Source organism: Cavia porcellus, unplaced genomic scaffold (assembly GCF_034190915.1).
Source record: "Cavia porcellus strain 051 isolate PalLab524CR breed Dunkin Hartley unplaced genomic scaffold, mCavPor4.1 scaffold_22, whole genome shotgun sequence".
Taxonomy (NCBI): domain Eukaryota; kingdom Metazoa; phylum Chordata; class Mammalia; order Rodentia; family Caviidae; genus Cavia; species Cavia porcellus.
In genome coordinates, this window is record NW_026947505.1 from 10106827 (window position 1) to 10123439 (window position 16613).

A 16613-nucleotide genomic window follows, 5' to 3' on the forward strand; every position below is an offset into this window, starting at 1 on the left:
AGCATCGGTGTTCATATTCTTTTTGCCTGGAAGCTTTATTCTCGCAAATTTTCAATCAATAGAATTATATCTCTAGATATTTCAGATTTGCTTTCTTATCTTCTTTTTACTCGGGTTTTTTTGTTTTTTGTTTTTGTTTTGGAGTTTTTTTGGTGCCTGGGATTGAACTCACAACTTCACGCTTAGCAGGTAAGCACTTGAGCCGCTGAGCTAAATCCTCTGCCCCTCAGGTTTTCTTTCCAGATCATTTTCTTTATTGTTACATGTGTGTAGTACATAATGTTAATTGGTAACTTTATACAGCACATCTTAATTCCTTTTTTATCCCCTCCCATTTTGTCTCTCCCCTCCATCCATCTCTCGATTTCCTTCCTTTTTTTTCTTGGTACATGTTTGTAATACATACGGTTTACATTCCTTACGTGGAGTTGGTACATATATGTGCTTCTAGGTTAGAGATTTTAGTGGCAGTTATCAGCTAAAATGAAAATGTCTGTGTGGAGGGTGATTTTCTAATTAGCTCTAACTCAATATAAAATGAGACAATCATGATATCCAGAGAAAACAGACTGAAGTATGCATTGTGGGGGGGTGTGTCTTGAGGTGGGTAAGAACGGCCTTCATAAATGCTCACATGTGCCTTAGCCAATTATCCTCCAAAGATAGATGCCAGAATCTTCCAGGTGAATTCAGCCCATGTCCTGCTGCCCTAGTAAAAGACACCTAGAAAGTGAAATTACTTTTTTTTACAGTATTCTCAAACAACATCTTTTATGAAATAATATAACTTAGCAACTTCTGCCACAGGACTCAGAATCTGCTATACAGAAGTATAAGCCACATAGGAGCCATGAGCCACTTCCCTCTTCCTGCTGAGAGCTTACACTTGCATTGGAAACACAGCCAAGAATCCTGGATAAAGTAGATGCTTGCAAATAATGAGGCAAAGTGACACATATACAACCAACTGTGTTATATAATCAGGGGCAGGAAGGGTCAGTGACGCTAGGTTTTGTTAGACTGTCAAGGCTTAATTCTTCTGGGACCTTTTCAGGAACAGAAGGCTGTAATTTAGTAATGAGGAGGAGCATGCGTCAGACACAGCCGGCAAAATAGCGGCATCATAAAATCAAGCAGCACTGGAGAAATTAAAAATTAAACTCACTGCCTTCATGCTGCACCAAAGCAATTCCATAAAAGCTGTCAAATCTCACCCTTCACCCATCAGAAGCTTTTCAGAACCATTTTAGACTTTTTTCTCAGCTATTTTAAAACTCTGTATCTAGAAAGTGAACTCCTAGGAACCTTAAAAAGTAATCTCTAGCTATAATTCAGGAAGATTGCTGCTGCCAACTAGAATCAAGGTGGGGCGCTCCGGCAAGCAGCAGGAAAAGGTGGCTGTGAAAAGCAGGAGGAAAGTCCTCACCGTGGGGCCTTCACTAGCCAGATGGCGGGGCCGGCTCCAGTGAAGAAGAAAGACAAAGGCAGCGGGAGTCGCTCCTTGGCATCTGAGTTAGCCTCTGAGAAGCTCTGCTTTAGGATAATTTAGTTAACCAAGAAGGATGCCCAAAACCACCTCACCCCTGAAGCTCCTGCAATAAAGAAAACAGTTCATGCTTTCTTCATCTAACAAAAGGAAATGTATGTAGTTTTGATCCATTTCACCAACTCTTGCATTTGATAAGCACCTATTTTATCCTAAAGTTACAGTTTTCTGTCACATCATCACAGGAGGCTGACTAATGGCCCCAATGGAGTTGTTGTCCTGATTTCCAGAACCCTTGGATATGCTTTATTTCATGGAAAAGGCAGAATTAAGGTTGTGGGTGAAATGTAGAAATTCAGTCAGCTGGCTCTGAAAGATGATTATTTAGATGATCCAGGTGGGCTCAGTGTAATTACAAGGCTGTCTTATGTGGAAGGAAAGGGTAGAGTCAGTGGCAGCATGAGAAGACTTGGAAATTGTCCATTGATGGTTCTGAGGATGTAACAGAGGACCATGACCAAGGAATGCAAGTCCCTCTTCATACTGGAAAGGTAAAACAATGGATTATCCAGAAGAGGTCCAGGAGGAACATGGCCCTGAAAAACCCCCTAAATTTACTCCCATGAGACCCCCATTGAACTTCTGAGTGTAGAACTGTAAGATAACAAATTTGTGTTGGTTTACGCCTTAAATCAAATTTGTGGTCATTGTTATAGCAGCCATAGGAAACTAATACAGCCATGCATTCCATTTCCTTTATAATAATGTTGGAAATGGCCTTGTATCTGATGAACTCTTTTAGTTCTCCCATCTGTCTTCTTACTCAAGAGCACTCCCTTCTGGAGGGCAGGGCAGTGCAGTGTGTGTTCACTGCTGGAGCAGGGTCTAGAATACACTGGTACTCAGCAAATGCTTCTTGAGCATCAGGGAATAATTGCACATGTGAACAAATAATTAATAATCCCACTTCCTTTCCTCAAGATACACACATGGGAAGTCAAGGAAAAAGTAGTGAAGGATCAGAAACCAGAAGGATTAGGAAAAGTAAGTTTCAGAAAGTTCAGTTGCAAAACAATTAAAATGTAAACTCTCTGTGAGCTTGAAAGAGACCCATAAGACTGGAGAATGTCCATGTGGACTCAAAGAGCTCTTACAAAGAAGGACGACTAGTGGTAGTCAACCTCAGAAAACTGTTCGATTCTTTTTTAAATTTTCTTACCATTGTGTCATAAATCAGTTTTTATCAGGAGACAATAATAATGAAATTAACCTGTAGCAATAAATATAGTGAGAGAACTGGATTTAGTAGAGGAATAGGGGCAAAGCATTTATTGTGAAGGAAAATCAGTCCCGTTATGGATTTCAATTCCTTTTGCCTATAAATGTTAACAAATTTTCATGCTTGTTAAATCTCAAAGAAAAAAATCTCAAAATTTCTGACCTCCTAAAAGATAAAAGCCAAGTTATTTTATATAATTTTTTCTTTCTAATTTGGTAGTATGGAGACAGAGTTTAACCCTATCTTTCTTTTCTTTAATATACTTCGGTCGCCCACATACATTTACACTAAAATGGCACATAACAATGTTTTGGTCAATAATGGAGCACATTATAATGAAGCTGGAAAATTACTATTGTCTAAAATTTTACAGTACTTTTTCTATCTTTATGTGTGTTTAGATGCATCAGTGCTTCCTCCTGGGGTACAGTTGCCTATAATATTTAGTATAGGAACATTATATACATATAGATTTGTAGCCGAGGAGCAATAGGCTTTACCCTGATATGAATATAATATACTCATCTGTCATGTAGCCTAGATGTGCCATTGGTTACACATGACATTTGTGATGACAGAATCACCTAATGAGGCATTTTTAAAAATAGGTCCCCATTGGTAAGCACCATATAACTGTACTAGCATTTGATTCATGTTAACTTCTCTAATTCTGCCTGTGAGGTAGGTGGGTCCCCTAAGACCCCACCTATATAGATGAGGATGCCAAGCCTTTGTGAAGGGAAAATGACTTCTTAAGTGATACACTGAGGGTGGAGTGCAGACTTAAACCCAGGCAGTGTGACTCCGGAGGCCACTGTGTCACCTGCCCTGATGGGCCAGTCCCAAGACAGGGCTGGAAGTCTGTTGGACCAAGTCCTCCGCCTTGGAAAGTTTATGCTCTTAAAGGAAAGCACACAAGCTGGTGTGGTGACAGAGACAGGATGCTGAGGGTGAAAGCCTGTGTGCACTTACCTGCTCCCTCCTAGTTTATACCTGTACCGAGATCAAGTTAATATTTAGAGGTAAAAAGTGTCGCCCTGTGTGTGTAAATGTGTGAAGTTGGTGAGATGTGGCCCAAATGATTTTTTTTTATCAATGAGTTACTTATCAATGAGTTACTTACTGCGTTTTTTTCTTTCTTCTGATATGACACCTGCCCTGAATGTCCTTGGTCTAAGCCCAGGTTTCTCAGCCCCAGCACTGTTGAATATTTGCGGCCAGATAATTCTTTGATGGGGTGGGGTGGTCCCTTGTGCATTGTGGGATGTTAACATGATCCCTGACCTCTTCCCTTTGCTAGTACTCCCCCCAATTGGGGCAGCCAAAAATGTCTGCAGTTGTGACTGAATGTCCCCCAGAGGGGAAAGCCATCCAGGGCTGAGAGCCCTGGTAACCTGCCAGTAGGACAGATCCCACCTATTTGGAAGGCCAGTTAATTATCTTGCTTAACACATCTGCCCATGCTAGGCTGATCCTTTTCTGAAATCTACAGCAGCACCAACGTGTTCCACATGCAGCCAGTCCCCTCCTGCATCCTCAGGAGAGGAAAGAGCGTACCAACAACAGGCGGAAGCGCCATGCCTGCAAGAGCCTCCCTTTGCTCTTGGGGTGCAGCTTGCCCAACCCCCTTCTCCACTCAGCCCTGGAGCCCTGGGCACTGAAGATATGAGTTGCTGGCTCCTGAGCAGAATGAGAGAGGAAGGGAAGAGATTGAACTAAGCAGAGCAAAAGGAGGAGGAGAAAAGGCTGAGATGAAAAGAACTGTGCAGGAGACAGGGCTGAGGCAGACAAAACTGTGTGACAGGCAATGGCTTCCAGAAATGTTTTGAGCAAGAGACTGACCAGAAAGTGAGATCTGGTCTGTTGGCAAAAATGCACTTTATGGTTGCCACTCATCCCGACCTTAAATGAAAGCTCAGCGCCATGTGGCACTTCATGCTTGTTGGGGGAGGGGGTGTCACATGAGCCTCATGGGAGAGCATGGCGTGTTTGCATCTGCAAGCCTGGTCTAGGGCCCTGCCCAGAAAGTCCAGAACCCTTTTCCCCTGGGAAGCGTCAGCTCTGGTGACTGATTTGGTCATTCTGGGCAGAGTGCATGCATGGTGCTGTCACACTCACCCTGTACATGTTCACAATTCAAATGATCGTTTCTAAAAACAAAATATAAATACAAATTGAAAATACTTTCAGAAAAGAATGAAATCAAAGTGGATTTTAAAGGCATACATACCCCAGTCTATAACATCGGGTCCTTTAAGACTTTCTTTTCTTCCTTGAAATCAAGGCAGACTTAATCTGCAAAACTTGTGCTTCCTGTGGGTGATACAGCACAGAGAAAAAGCACGATAACAGTCTGGGGATCAACTGCTCAGACAGCAATGCGGCTCCAAGACTTAAAAACCCCACCGTGGACCCTGGGTAGCCCCCTGAATAGCACACTCCAGGTTTGGATTTTTTATTGGGTGGACTTGTGTGTATGTGTGTCTGTCTGTGTCTGTGTCTGTGTCTGTGTCTGTGTCTGTGTCTGTGTCTGTGTCTGTGTCTGTGTCTGGTCTGTGTGTGTTGAGACAGGGTCTCACTGTGTAGTCCAGGCTGGCCTTGAACCCACTATGTGTCCTGCCCTCACAATCCTCATGCCTCAGTTTACCAAGTGCTGGGATTAAGGTGAGTGATACCATGCTTATCTTAGATGTTTTGCTTTTTTCCCTGTAAAATAAGGTAACATCTCTTGTATAGTTCCATTTAAAATACAACAGTGTGCAGTTACATTGTTGTTCCATTTTATTAATCTGTTTATTAGTCATAATTTTGGTTACCAAATGCTAATCACTGAGCTAGACTCTGGAAATGTAAACACCAACACAGCAGGGTCAGAGTGCTTGGTTCCAGGATCCCCTCAGGCCTTCACATAAAATGACATAATATTTGCTTATAATCAGTGCACATCCTCCTATATACTTTAATGACTGCATTACCTAGTACAATATGAATTCTATGTAAATAGTTTTTATACTGTATTGTTTAGGGAATAAAGACAAGGAAAAATGTCTGTACATGTTCAGTACTGATGCAGTTTTACCCCAAATACATAGTTTTGGTGTCAAGGTTGGAGCCCAGGGCCGCTACATGCAAAGCATATATTCTACCCCTGAGCTACACCCTCAGTTCCCGCAAGGCCTGTATCTTTATTCAGTTCATGAATTCATGGAGCGCTGACTGTGCTATTGCTGATTTCAAGAAAAAAGGCAAACTGACCCTGGCAGTGCAGAATTTCAAGTTTTTGACTGTTAGGCACCGTGTTCTATGAAGGACAGCTTGTAACTCTTAACTTGGAGGTCAGAGGAGAGGACCACGTGTCTGTAAAGTTCTCTCTGAAAAGACAGGCGTCTACAAGGATTACCCCCAAATGAAAACAGTAGATTTAGTTGGCTGGAGATCCTAAAGAAAGGCCGTCTTGAGAATTTGTATGACTCCCTACATAAATGATGAAAAACACACTCCAATCAAGTAGAAAGTTGGAATCATGGAGAAATAGATCTTCCATGAGTGTTTGAATAAATGCCACAGCTCTAAACAAAAGAATAATAAAATATATACTTGATTTTTTTCCTATTCAGAAACTTTGCCAAAGCCTAATAAAATTCCCTTGATATCTTGCTTCAGAAAGCAACCCAAGGGAAATGCCTCCATGTTTGCCTATGTGTAATGCCATTAAGATATGTTCCTGCCAAAACATGCAAATAAGACTCCTGGACTGCATTTGTGGGTGACATGTTGGGTCTGGAATATGCGTTGTTGCCCACATTCCTCCAAAACAGCCTGGAACCTCAGCTCAGAAAGCTTAGAGCAAAACTCATCCTGCCACTCAGTGTCTGTGAGAGGCCATTGGAGCCCTATCATTCTCCTGAGTCTCAGTTTACCTTATCTGTGAGGTGGGTTTTGCAGGATGGTTGTGAAGATTAAATGATATACAGATTACAATCATCCATGATATCACTGTAGCAGTCAGGTAAATGGATCTTCTCATCCAAGACTGCTGTAACTTAAGCATGAGATGGGTCCTTCTGCGGCCTTTCTGCTGGGCCATCCCACCTTTGTGTCCTAGGTGTGGTCCCTGCCCATGTCCCACCTGATCTCTGTGCCTCCCATGCACGTGCTGTGCTCCCTCCTGCACAGGCCTCCACGTGCTGCTCCCCCAATCACAGCGCGTCTCTTCTCCAGCCTGTGGCTGCCCCCACCTCCCTCCTTCAGGACTCAGCTCAAGTCTGAGGCCTTTCCCGTGTGCTCTCCATGGTGTGTTCTCCAGGACACACACCACGGGAAACTTCCCACCCGAACGGCTGCTGCGCATTTGTTTATCTGTCTCCCACTTGACTGGGGAGTCCTGGAGAGTAGGGACCAGAGGTCCCCCCACTTTATGTCACTTGGCCTCACCCCGCGTATGGAACATGGCAAGTGCATAGTAAGTCCTTTAGAAGGAACGAGCGTGTCAGTCCCTGACTAATGCAGCCTTGGCTAACATGCACAGCAAATGATTAAACCTAAGACAAAAGAAGCTATGGCTGTGATGTCAGAGTGCAAATTCTTCCTTCTTGAAAATTTCTCACCCCCAAATGGGAAAAGGTAGGAGTTACGTGACTTCTAATACAGTGTTGCTAAGTAGCATTTTGTAGCAAAGACCCTTGCAGGCCTAACTTCTTTCTCCAAAGAATGGATTCTTATTTTCAGCTGAGTATGTAATCACCAGGAATAAAACAGCCACAGAAAACATTATTTCCCAGTACCCTTTGCAACCTGATGTGGCACGTGACTGAGTTCTGGTAAAACAGAAGTGGAAGTGTTTTGTGGAATCACCAGGAAGGCTGCTTAATGAGAGCGAATTTTTCCGGGAAGAGAAGAGAGATTCTCTTTAGCAACTTCCTGATTTTCCTTCTTTTTCTGGCCTGAACTTTAGATTTGGTGACTGAAGTCCTTGAAGCCATGGTGGGGCATTTAAGTGTCGTAAAGAGTAAAACCATGTATAGGGAGCAAGAAAGGGAGACTGAATCTCCTTGCTGATAGCTGGATGATCCAGCATGCCCCCTCTCTTTTCTTCTTTGAATGAGACAGAAATAAATTAACACTCTGACACAGCAGTTTATAAATGTTTTATGTAAAAGGACAGATAGTAAATATTTTAGGCTTTGGAGACTCTGCAGTCTCTGTTGCAAGTGCCCAACTCCTACTAGAGTACAAAAACAGCCACGGATGATAGACAATCAAATGAGTGACTGTGCTGCAAGGACATTTTAATTGGTAAATCAGGTGGCAGGCGGGCTTTGGTCTGAAAGCTGGAGCTGGCTGTTCTCTGTTTCATGGCCTGTGTTTTTTGAGTTTTCTGATAGCAATAACCACATCTAACCTGGAATAAACATCTCATTTGGTGAGATGAAACTTATGACTTTGAAGAATAAAACTGTCAAGACCTTGTTTCATTTTCCAATTTTTCCCCCTTTGGTAGGCTTATTCTCCCTTATCCTGATTTCAGTTATACAAAGTTTTAACATGTCTGTTTCCACTCTTTTGATTATTAAGACCAGCTGAATCAGATTCAGGGCTTTTCTAGGATTGTGTCAGCTCCGTTGAGTTCAGTTGGAGGATTCCAGCAGAATACCAATGAGACAGTCATGAGGTTTGTGGTCAGGGAGAATGGAGGGCAAAGGACAAGCCCTATGTGAGGAGCTCTAGCATGTGTTTGAATTGTGTGACAGAATTTTCAGGCTGGCTGGATGATCACTTTCATACTTACCCACAAGATTGTACAAGCAGGGTAAGAAGAGCTGGTCTTGGAGATTGACTTTTTAAATTTTTATTATTTATTTGTTGATTTACTTTGAACTCATGACCTCATGCTTGCCAGGCAGGCCATTGAGCTAAATCCCCAGCCCTTGGAGATTCTTTTGACCAAAGACTTTGCCTGATACTGTTAGAATGTCTTAATTTTCATTCTGTAAAAGCAGAGAAATAGCAGCTAGACCAGGAATAACAAATTGATTCCTTAACATGCAAACTCTACCTGACAAGTGGAAGATCTCTCGAGCTCTATATAGAGACAGGTTCTAGAATGCATCCAGGTTTTAACAAAGGTGGTCTGTGCTTTGCCACTGCATCAGCCCTGGGTGAATGGAGTTTTGGGAAGTGGTCTCCAACAGGTAGGTAATCTTGGTATAGACTCAGGCAACCTGCAAATCACAAGGGGGCCATAGTTTGAATAGTTTTAATTTTGTTCTTCGTTTTACAGATGGTTTTGGCAGTAATCAAAGAAGCAGGCCTATGTGACTGGTTAGTAGCAAAACCCCTATTAGAAGTCAGCAGTAGCTTTTGTCTTGATGCAGTGCTATACATATTTGAAATTTTAAAATATTTTGTGTTAATTTTCCATAATTCCTTTCTAACTCAGAACTTGGGCCAACTTTTTAGTGGGCTCTTTGCTTGGTTCCAACAACTGAACTTCCCCAGAGTTCTTTATGTAGACACTTTGAGAGGTTGATACTTCAGAGTCCGCTTAATACTGCAAACCCCATAGCTTTCTAATAATCTCTTTGTTTTTGTCTTAATGATATTAAGAGTTGGTTTCTGTAGCATGCAGTCAAAGAGCTATGGTTGATGAGACAATTGTTGCCATGAAATGAGTTTCAGGAATTAGACTTTCAGAGAAATATATAACCTAGGCTTGTAGAACGCAAAGTTCTGTTTAATGTCTGGCTTACCATTCTCACAACCCACAGCATCTAGTGGCAAATCAGCTAACTAAAGGGAGTTATATTAATCTGTTGTCACCTGCTGATTAAAGGCAAGACTTTGGGTGACCACTGTTATACAAGAGCAGAGAGGATATGAGGGACTCAAGGGCCCTGGGGTGTGATAGTGACATTGGAGAGCATACAGATGCAGAATGACAGCTTAAATCCATATATACTTGATTTGAAACAAAAGAAAAATCTTGGCACTTTCAGTGGCCGTGCGGAATGATTTCCCTGAGGCTTCAAAACAGAAGTATCGGAAAATAAAACAGCCCTGTAAATTTTAATCACATGGGCTTAACTGAACTCAGTATCTTCAGTTATCCTGGAAGGAGCAGGGCCAACTTGAGTGGTGTGGGAAACACAGAATACCTGGAAATCTATGCAGGACCTGCCTTGTCGGCCTGGCTTTGGCACCTCTTGCCATGGTCTAGCTAGCTTGGCTTCTCTTTGCTTGCTGCCCAATAACCTGCAGAAATTGCTTGCCAGAGGAGCCCTTTTCCCACTCTGGTTAGGACACCAGAATCTTACCCGTTCTTCAGTCCCAAGCCTTTGGCGTGAACTTTAGCCTGTTACAAAGTATCATTTCCAATATCTTAGACCTTCATGTCTGTTCATGCCACCGATCAGATTTTTTGTGGATCTGTTTTATTCTTTGTTTTTCAGTATAAATCATTTGTGGGTAACAGGATTTCTTAAGCTCATGCATCAGAGTAACTTTTATTGGTGTGAGAACCTAAAGACCTCCATGAGTGGGGTTCAATAAATATCCAGTTTAGAGATCTCATAATTCTTCATCAAAAATAAACTAGCTTATTAAATTAATAAACCATTAATACAATGTTAATCAATTGCTAAATATAGTCAATGAAAAGCAAATTTTATGTTATTTTTTATTAGCAGATATTTACAGTACATAATATTTTTATTTCTTGTAGGGAGTTGGTGCATGCCCATAATCATTTTTTGAAAGGCAAATTTCTAATAAATAAAAATATCCAAGTATTTTTAGTGTTTCGCCTGTGAAGCTTCGTCTTCATTCAGTCACTGCTTTATTTTTTTCTGGTTTCGCTTCTGATTTTTATTGTTATTCTTTAGTTAAAAGTTAGTATAACCTCATTACAGGAAAATGAAGAAAAAGAAAGTCTGATTCATTATTCTGTGATTGTTACCATTTGGTTTCTTCTCTTCTGATCTTTTTCATTTTCTTTTCCCCATGAACATTGTCGTAAACATAATGTTTGCTTTCAGACTTTTAAACTTAATATATTGCAAGCACATTAATCTCTTCATGATCCTATAGTGTCCATCCCGATGGTTGCATAGCACTGCAGAGAGCAGAGGCTGAGCTGTGATTATGAATGAGAACTCTCCCTGTTATCCTAAGCTCCTGGTAGCTGTTCGATGATCATTCACTGATCATTCATTGAGTTGAATGAGAATTTTCTTGCCCTTTCTACATTTGTACACTTTTAAACTCTATTTCATCAAACATTTTTATGAATAGAGCTTTTTAAACAGTTTGTGATTATTTAAGATAGATGCCTAGAAGTGGTGTACCCATTTACAGCTTGGTAACAGTTGTGTTACTCGGCTTTTTCCAGAGACCTGTGTTGATTCACGACATCCCCTGCTATGCATAAGGTCGGTTTCCTTGCATCCCGATAAGTGCTCATTGGATACAAGCACAGCATCTCTCAGCTATGTCAGTGTGAACACCTCCTCAGTGGTGTATTACTCATCGCCGTCTTCTTTATGAGATCATTTCTTCTCTTTAGCATTTGGGGTGAAGATACTGACTTTGATTTATAGCACCGTTCTCACTCAGAATTTGTTTATCTAGTTGTGGGATTTTGGGGGACACTTTTATCCTGTTTTGAAAAGAAACTTGATAGCCTTCTTGTAAGAGTAGATTGATCTCAGAAAATGTACGACTTTGTGAAAATGCTCCTCTCATCTGCTAACTGTCAAAATTTACCCGTAATTACTGCCAGCTAATCTGAGAAACATCTTAGATTGCTTTTTTCTGTATGCCAATATTGCTTTCCATGGTCAGAAATAGAATAAAAGAAAAATAGAATAAAACACACTATGTCCTCCCATTACTGTTCTTTTTTCAAATCGGAAATTTGCCTCCATGTGACCCAAGTTCTTCTGCACAATTTCCTGGCCCCTCAAAGCAAATGCTTAGTATATATCTTTACAAATCTTTGCAGATTTCTTTCTAACTCTAATCCTGCTTTCAAAGTAACTAGGAGGTACCCAGCCCAACTTGAGTTTAAACAGAATATAAACTGTTTTCACTGTCTGAGGCAGTGATTCCTAAAAAGGGTGTCAATGGGGTCTTTTATTCTCAACGTTTTGAAAATCTTACGTTTTATTGTCTTCCTAAACTCTGTTTCTTTCTCACCTCTGATTCTGTAGTTTTCTCTTTCAGTCATTTTCTATTTTACTTTTCCTCCCAGGTAGGAAAGAATAGTTCAACTTTGTGTGTGTGTGTGTGTGTGGTACTGGAGATTGACCCCAGGGTCTTCACACTGAGCGACATCCATCGCCTGCCCTTTTAATATTTTAATTTCAGGCAGGATCTCACTAAGTCCCCAAGTTGCCCAGGTTGCTCTAACCTGTTGCACAGGTTGCTCTAACCTGTGATTCTCCTACCTCAGCCTCCCACAGTGATGAGATTGCAGGCCTGCACCACCGTGTCTCGCTCAGTTCAACTTTTTAATAACTTTTCTAGAAGTTGCCACTCCAATTCTGTTCTCTCAGTTCTCCCTTCTGGATCCTAACTGAAACATCTGGTTATGAGGACATCTGTATGCACTGCAAGACACTGAAATCAAATCGTTGTTCAAAAACAATTAAATGGAAGTGGTACTTTCCAGAGCATTAGAACTTAGATATACACTTTTATGAAAGGCAGTACATACTGGTTGATATAGACTTAAATATAAACAAATTCCGTATCTATTAAAATCAGAGTAGATATTTTTATGTGCATATGGAAAAATATTAAATAAGAAGTCAGAAAATGAGCTCTGACCAAGTTGCCACTAATTAGCTAATGACTTTGAAAAAGCTTTGAGGTTTGCATCTATAAAACTGGAGTCAGTTGGTGATTTTCATATTTTGGGGTTATTTCCAAGAACGCAACTCAGTGTTCCAGTAAAACACAAAATGTTAACTAGACACCTGAAGAACTCTTGAAAATGAGCCAGAGGCCTAGAGGCCTAACTGATGCTCCCCTAATCATCCCCTCTTCAGAACTTTAGAGGCCACTTTCAGGAACCCTCAAATTATTTCTTATCATGATGCAAAAACTGATATAAAAAAGACCAAGCGCATTTATACTTCTAAAATCCTGTGATCCCTGTAGTTTAAAAACATAATGCTAGGTGGTGCATGTTAGATTAGCAGCATGACGTGGAGACGTGTCCCTGTGACAAGGCCTGGGTGTGTTGGGATATCAGAGGGTAGAAAAGGGTCCCTTCTTTTCTGAATATTTTAAATGTGAATAAGACTCGTAATTCATTTTATAGACTTTCTCCTTCCTGCCACAAATTGTGGTATATACCATCCCACCTCAGCTGCTTGGATCATCATCATCAACTTCATTTTGAAATCCTCCCCACCCCACCCGACATGCCAATCTAGCCGGAGATGAGGTGGTCAAAACCTTTGTCCACCATTGTCCTCCGTCTTCCAGAGTTTCTCAAAGCTGGAGCTCTCACTCTCTCTCCAAAGGTTCCTTGGACACCCTGTGTATCCTAGGCAACTTGCCTTATGTAATTCATAGCATTCTTTAGTTTGACTATTTAGTTTGCTCATTATATGTGTTTACTTATGCATATTCTTAACTCTTCTGCAAACATAGAAAGGTTAATTCATGGAGAATAGAGATTTTATCTGTCTAATCCATCACCCAACACTCTGAAAATGGCCTGGCCTCCACATGGATTTACAGAATGAATAAATGAGCCAGAGGAGAAGAATGTGAAGTGTAGACAAAACCATAGTCACATTACTAATATGCAGTAGAACATGAATTCAAACTCGATTTCAACCCAAAAGCAACCCTTAATTGTCATTTGATCTTGCCTGGTAAGACCATTTTCAACTCTCATCAATGCCCATATCTTCTGGTAGAATGCTAATAAAATAAAGATCACATTGACAATGAAAATCTTGATGCTAATCCTTGTTTATCCTATGAATGTTTACTGTCCCTGCTTTGAACATATGCATAACACATGGCACCTTGGCACATTCATTGTTGGATACTTCCAGTTTCTTCAAAGTGCTTTCTTACCTTGAGCCTAAAATCTGCCTTCATGCATCCTTCTCTCACTGTTCACTTTTTCTTAGCTAGTGGATAAGGTGTGTATTAGAGAAACTGGGTCTTTACCACTGGTTTTCAGTAATTGGTTTTGTCTTTTCAAGCTGTCTTCAATGAAAGATGCTTTCATGCCATAGTCACTTCCCCTTCAGCTTAAGTGTGATGAAGATTGACAAGGAGATGTTGAGGAAAGCCACCAAGCTCCTTGGAACCGAGACACAGGCACAGTATGAGTCTGTTCAGTTCTGTTCTCTGTGGTCCCTGGCTTCAGCTTTCTGCCTTCAAGAGCATTTTAGTCCAAACTACACTGAGGTTTCTGTGGTCTCCACTGGTGGCAACTGGTTCCCAAGAATGTTACCTGTTGTGAATCGCTTAAGGCCTCTAACTAAACCCAAAGTTCCTATTCTGTTGAGAAGAAATACAGAAAAACCTGAGACTGGCAGCTAGTATTTAGTTTGCTCTATGGGCCAGCTAGCATTCTAAAGCCCACACTCAGATCATCACATTTAATGCACAGAAGCATGCTCTGAGAAAGTAGCAGAGACTTTTTCCCATTTTAACCTTATTTTTACTTCCTGTTTTCTAACCGTCTCTCATCCTCATTGGTATCACTGATTAGATGCAATAATCCATAAAAGCGTTCAGCACAGTACCTGACATAGAGTTAGCACTCAAGAACTGTTAGCGGCTATGGCAGCTGTCACACTTCTTTCCTGACACTGAACAGGTTCAGTGTTTTTGGATCGAGACTCACGGTGGAGCACATAATTTTCTGCTTTACGTCAACACACTGTACTACAGTAGACAGAACAATAAGGTAGAAATAGCAACACACGCAGGGCAAGAAGTCTGTGGTAAGGCATTAGCTCTGCCAGTTAACAGATCATGAATGTGAACGCAAAGCTCCTCAGCTCCTGAGGGTGTTTACTTCTCATGTGTGTATGAGACGTGTGAACCTAGTGTTCTTCAAGATCCTTTACCTCCTGTGTAAGTTCCATGTCTTGGTTTATTTCCCGTTGCTATGACTGGGTATCACAGACATATATAAAGTATAAAGATTTATTTAGCTCATGCTTATGCAGGCTGAGAAGCCCAGGAGCACTGGCATCAGTTGAGGCCTTCTTGCTGCCTCTTGGTATGACAGAGGGTGAGACACAGCAAGTATATACCCTGGGGTTCTAGTCCTCTTCTGTAACAACTAATCCCATCGTGGGGCCCCACATTGATGGCCTTACCTAGTCCTAATTATTGTCCAAAGGCCCCTCCTAAATGCCATCAGTATGACTTTGAAGATTAAGTTTACACAACACACTCAAGCAATAACATCCCCCCAGATAATCAAAATGCGAGTATCACTATAGTGAGGATTACATCTATATATGTTCTTAGCCCATGCAGTATATGAATTAGACCCAAATCTCCCTAATAAAAGATGCCTTAGGAAATGCTTAGTGAGGGAAATCATCAAAGGACCCTGGAAGACTCTCTTATGTCTACTCTCTTGTCAGTAACTAGTTGATTTAGGAATGTTTCCAAAAAAACACAGCATCTAATACATTGCTGGTGGTGTTTGGGTTTTGTTTGTTTTTAAATCAATTCATACTGATTCTTATTGCATGGGACATGGAATGTTATGTTGAAAAATCTGTTGGTCCAGGAGTTGAGAGCCTGTGAGTTTCATTCCAGCTCCAACTCTGCCACTGTCTGCTTCTCTAGCAAATGGCATTGACCTTCTTTGGACCTTAGGTTTGCCAACTGTCAAACCAGAGGACTTGCTAAAATTTTTTTCCAATTTTAAAACTCTCTGCTACTAAGTTCTTCATACAGTGTTCATCTGAAATTCGATTGACAGAAAAGCATTTTGTCTTTTCTCCTTCTTTTGCCAAAGGTAATGAGAGATGGGGTGGAAAAAAATATGCTGCTGTGAAAAGGTTCATTCAGCCTTTTCGTAATAGATCAAGTGGTTGGTATTTCTGCTGGCTCCTGAAATACATTACAAATCACAATCTGGAAGAAGTTCCAAAGCAGCTTCAAGCCTTCCTGCTGAATTTGGATACATCTTTAGGTCTTACTCTGCAGCTCATCCTTAACAACTGACAAAATATTTACTTTGCTGGGTACAGAAAAGGGTAACATTTTCCAAAATATTAAACTAGGTTGGATTCAGAACACAGACAATGAGGCAAAAAGTTGGACCTCTGTTTGAAGCCGTGTCATTGAATCATTTTCCAGAGTGCCACGAGAAGCAGAGCCCGAGTGGATGTTTGTGCTCCACGGTAATTCGGAGAACAGCAGGGGCTGGCCAGCCTCTGTGTAGCGTGCCCGCTGGTATGGCCAGTGATTCTCCAAGTGTGGTCCCCATACAGCCAGCATCCTCTGGTTAGAGACACGGATTCTTAGAACCCATCCCCAGCCTACTGAATCAGGAAGTCCTGAGAGGCAGCTCAGCAATCTGTGTTATCCTGAGTCCTCCGGAAAGTTAGGTCCAAGTAATACGAGCTGATAGAAGATTAGCAACCTTTGATTTAAGTCTATGAAAGTTCTGGGTGCTCGTTACCTTTCCAGTAGAAAGAGTGAAACAGTGACAAGATCAGCAACTAAAGCTCTCATTAATTAATTAATTTTTTAATGTAAATGAATTGGAAATTTGGAAGGATTACATTTTAAAATGCTTTCTTCCCTCCACGCCTCTCTTTCCTAACCCCCTTTTTGCCCTCACTGCATGCTTAT

The 16613-nt window shown here is 41.2% G+C and overlaps 1 protein-coding gene across 4 annotated transcripts in view; it reads left to right on the forward strand.

Annotated features, from left to right (window-relative positions):
* The window catches only part of Aig1 (androgen induced 1), a 218847-nt gene that overhangs the window by 104143 nt on the left and 98091 nt on the right, over window positions 1-16613 (forward strand). The window lies entirely within an intron of this gene.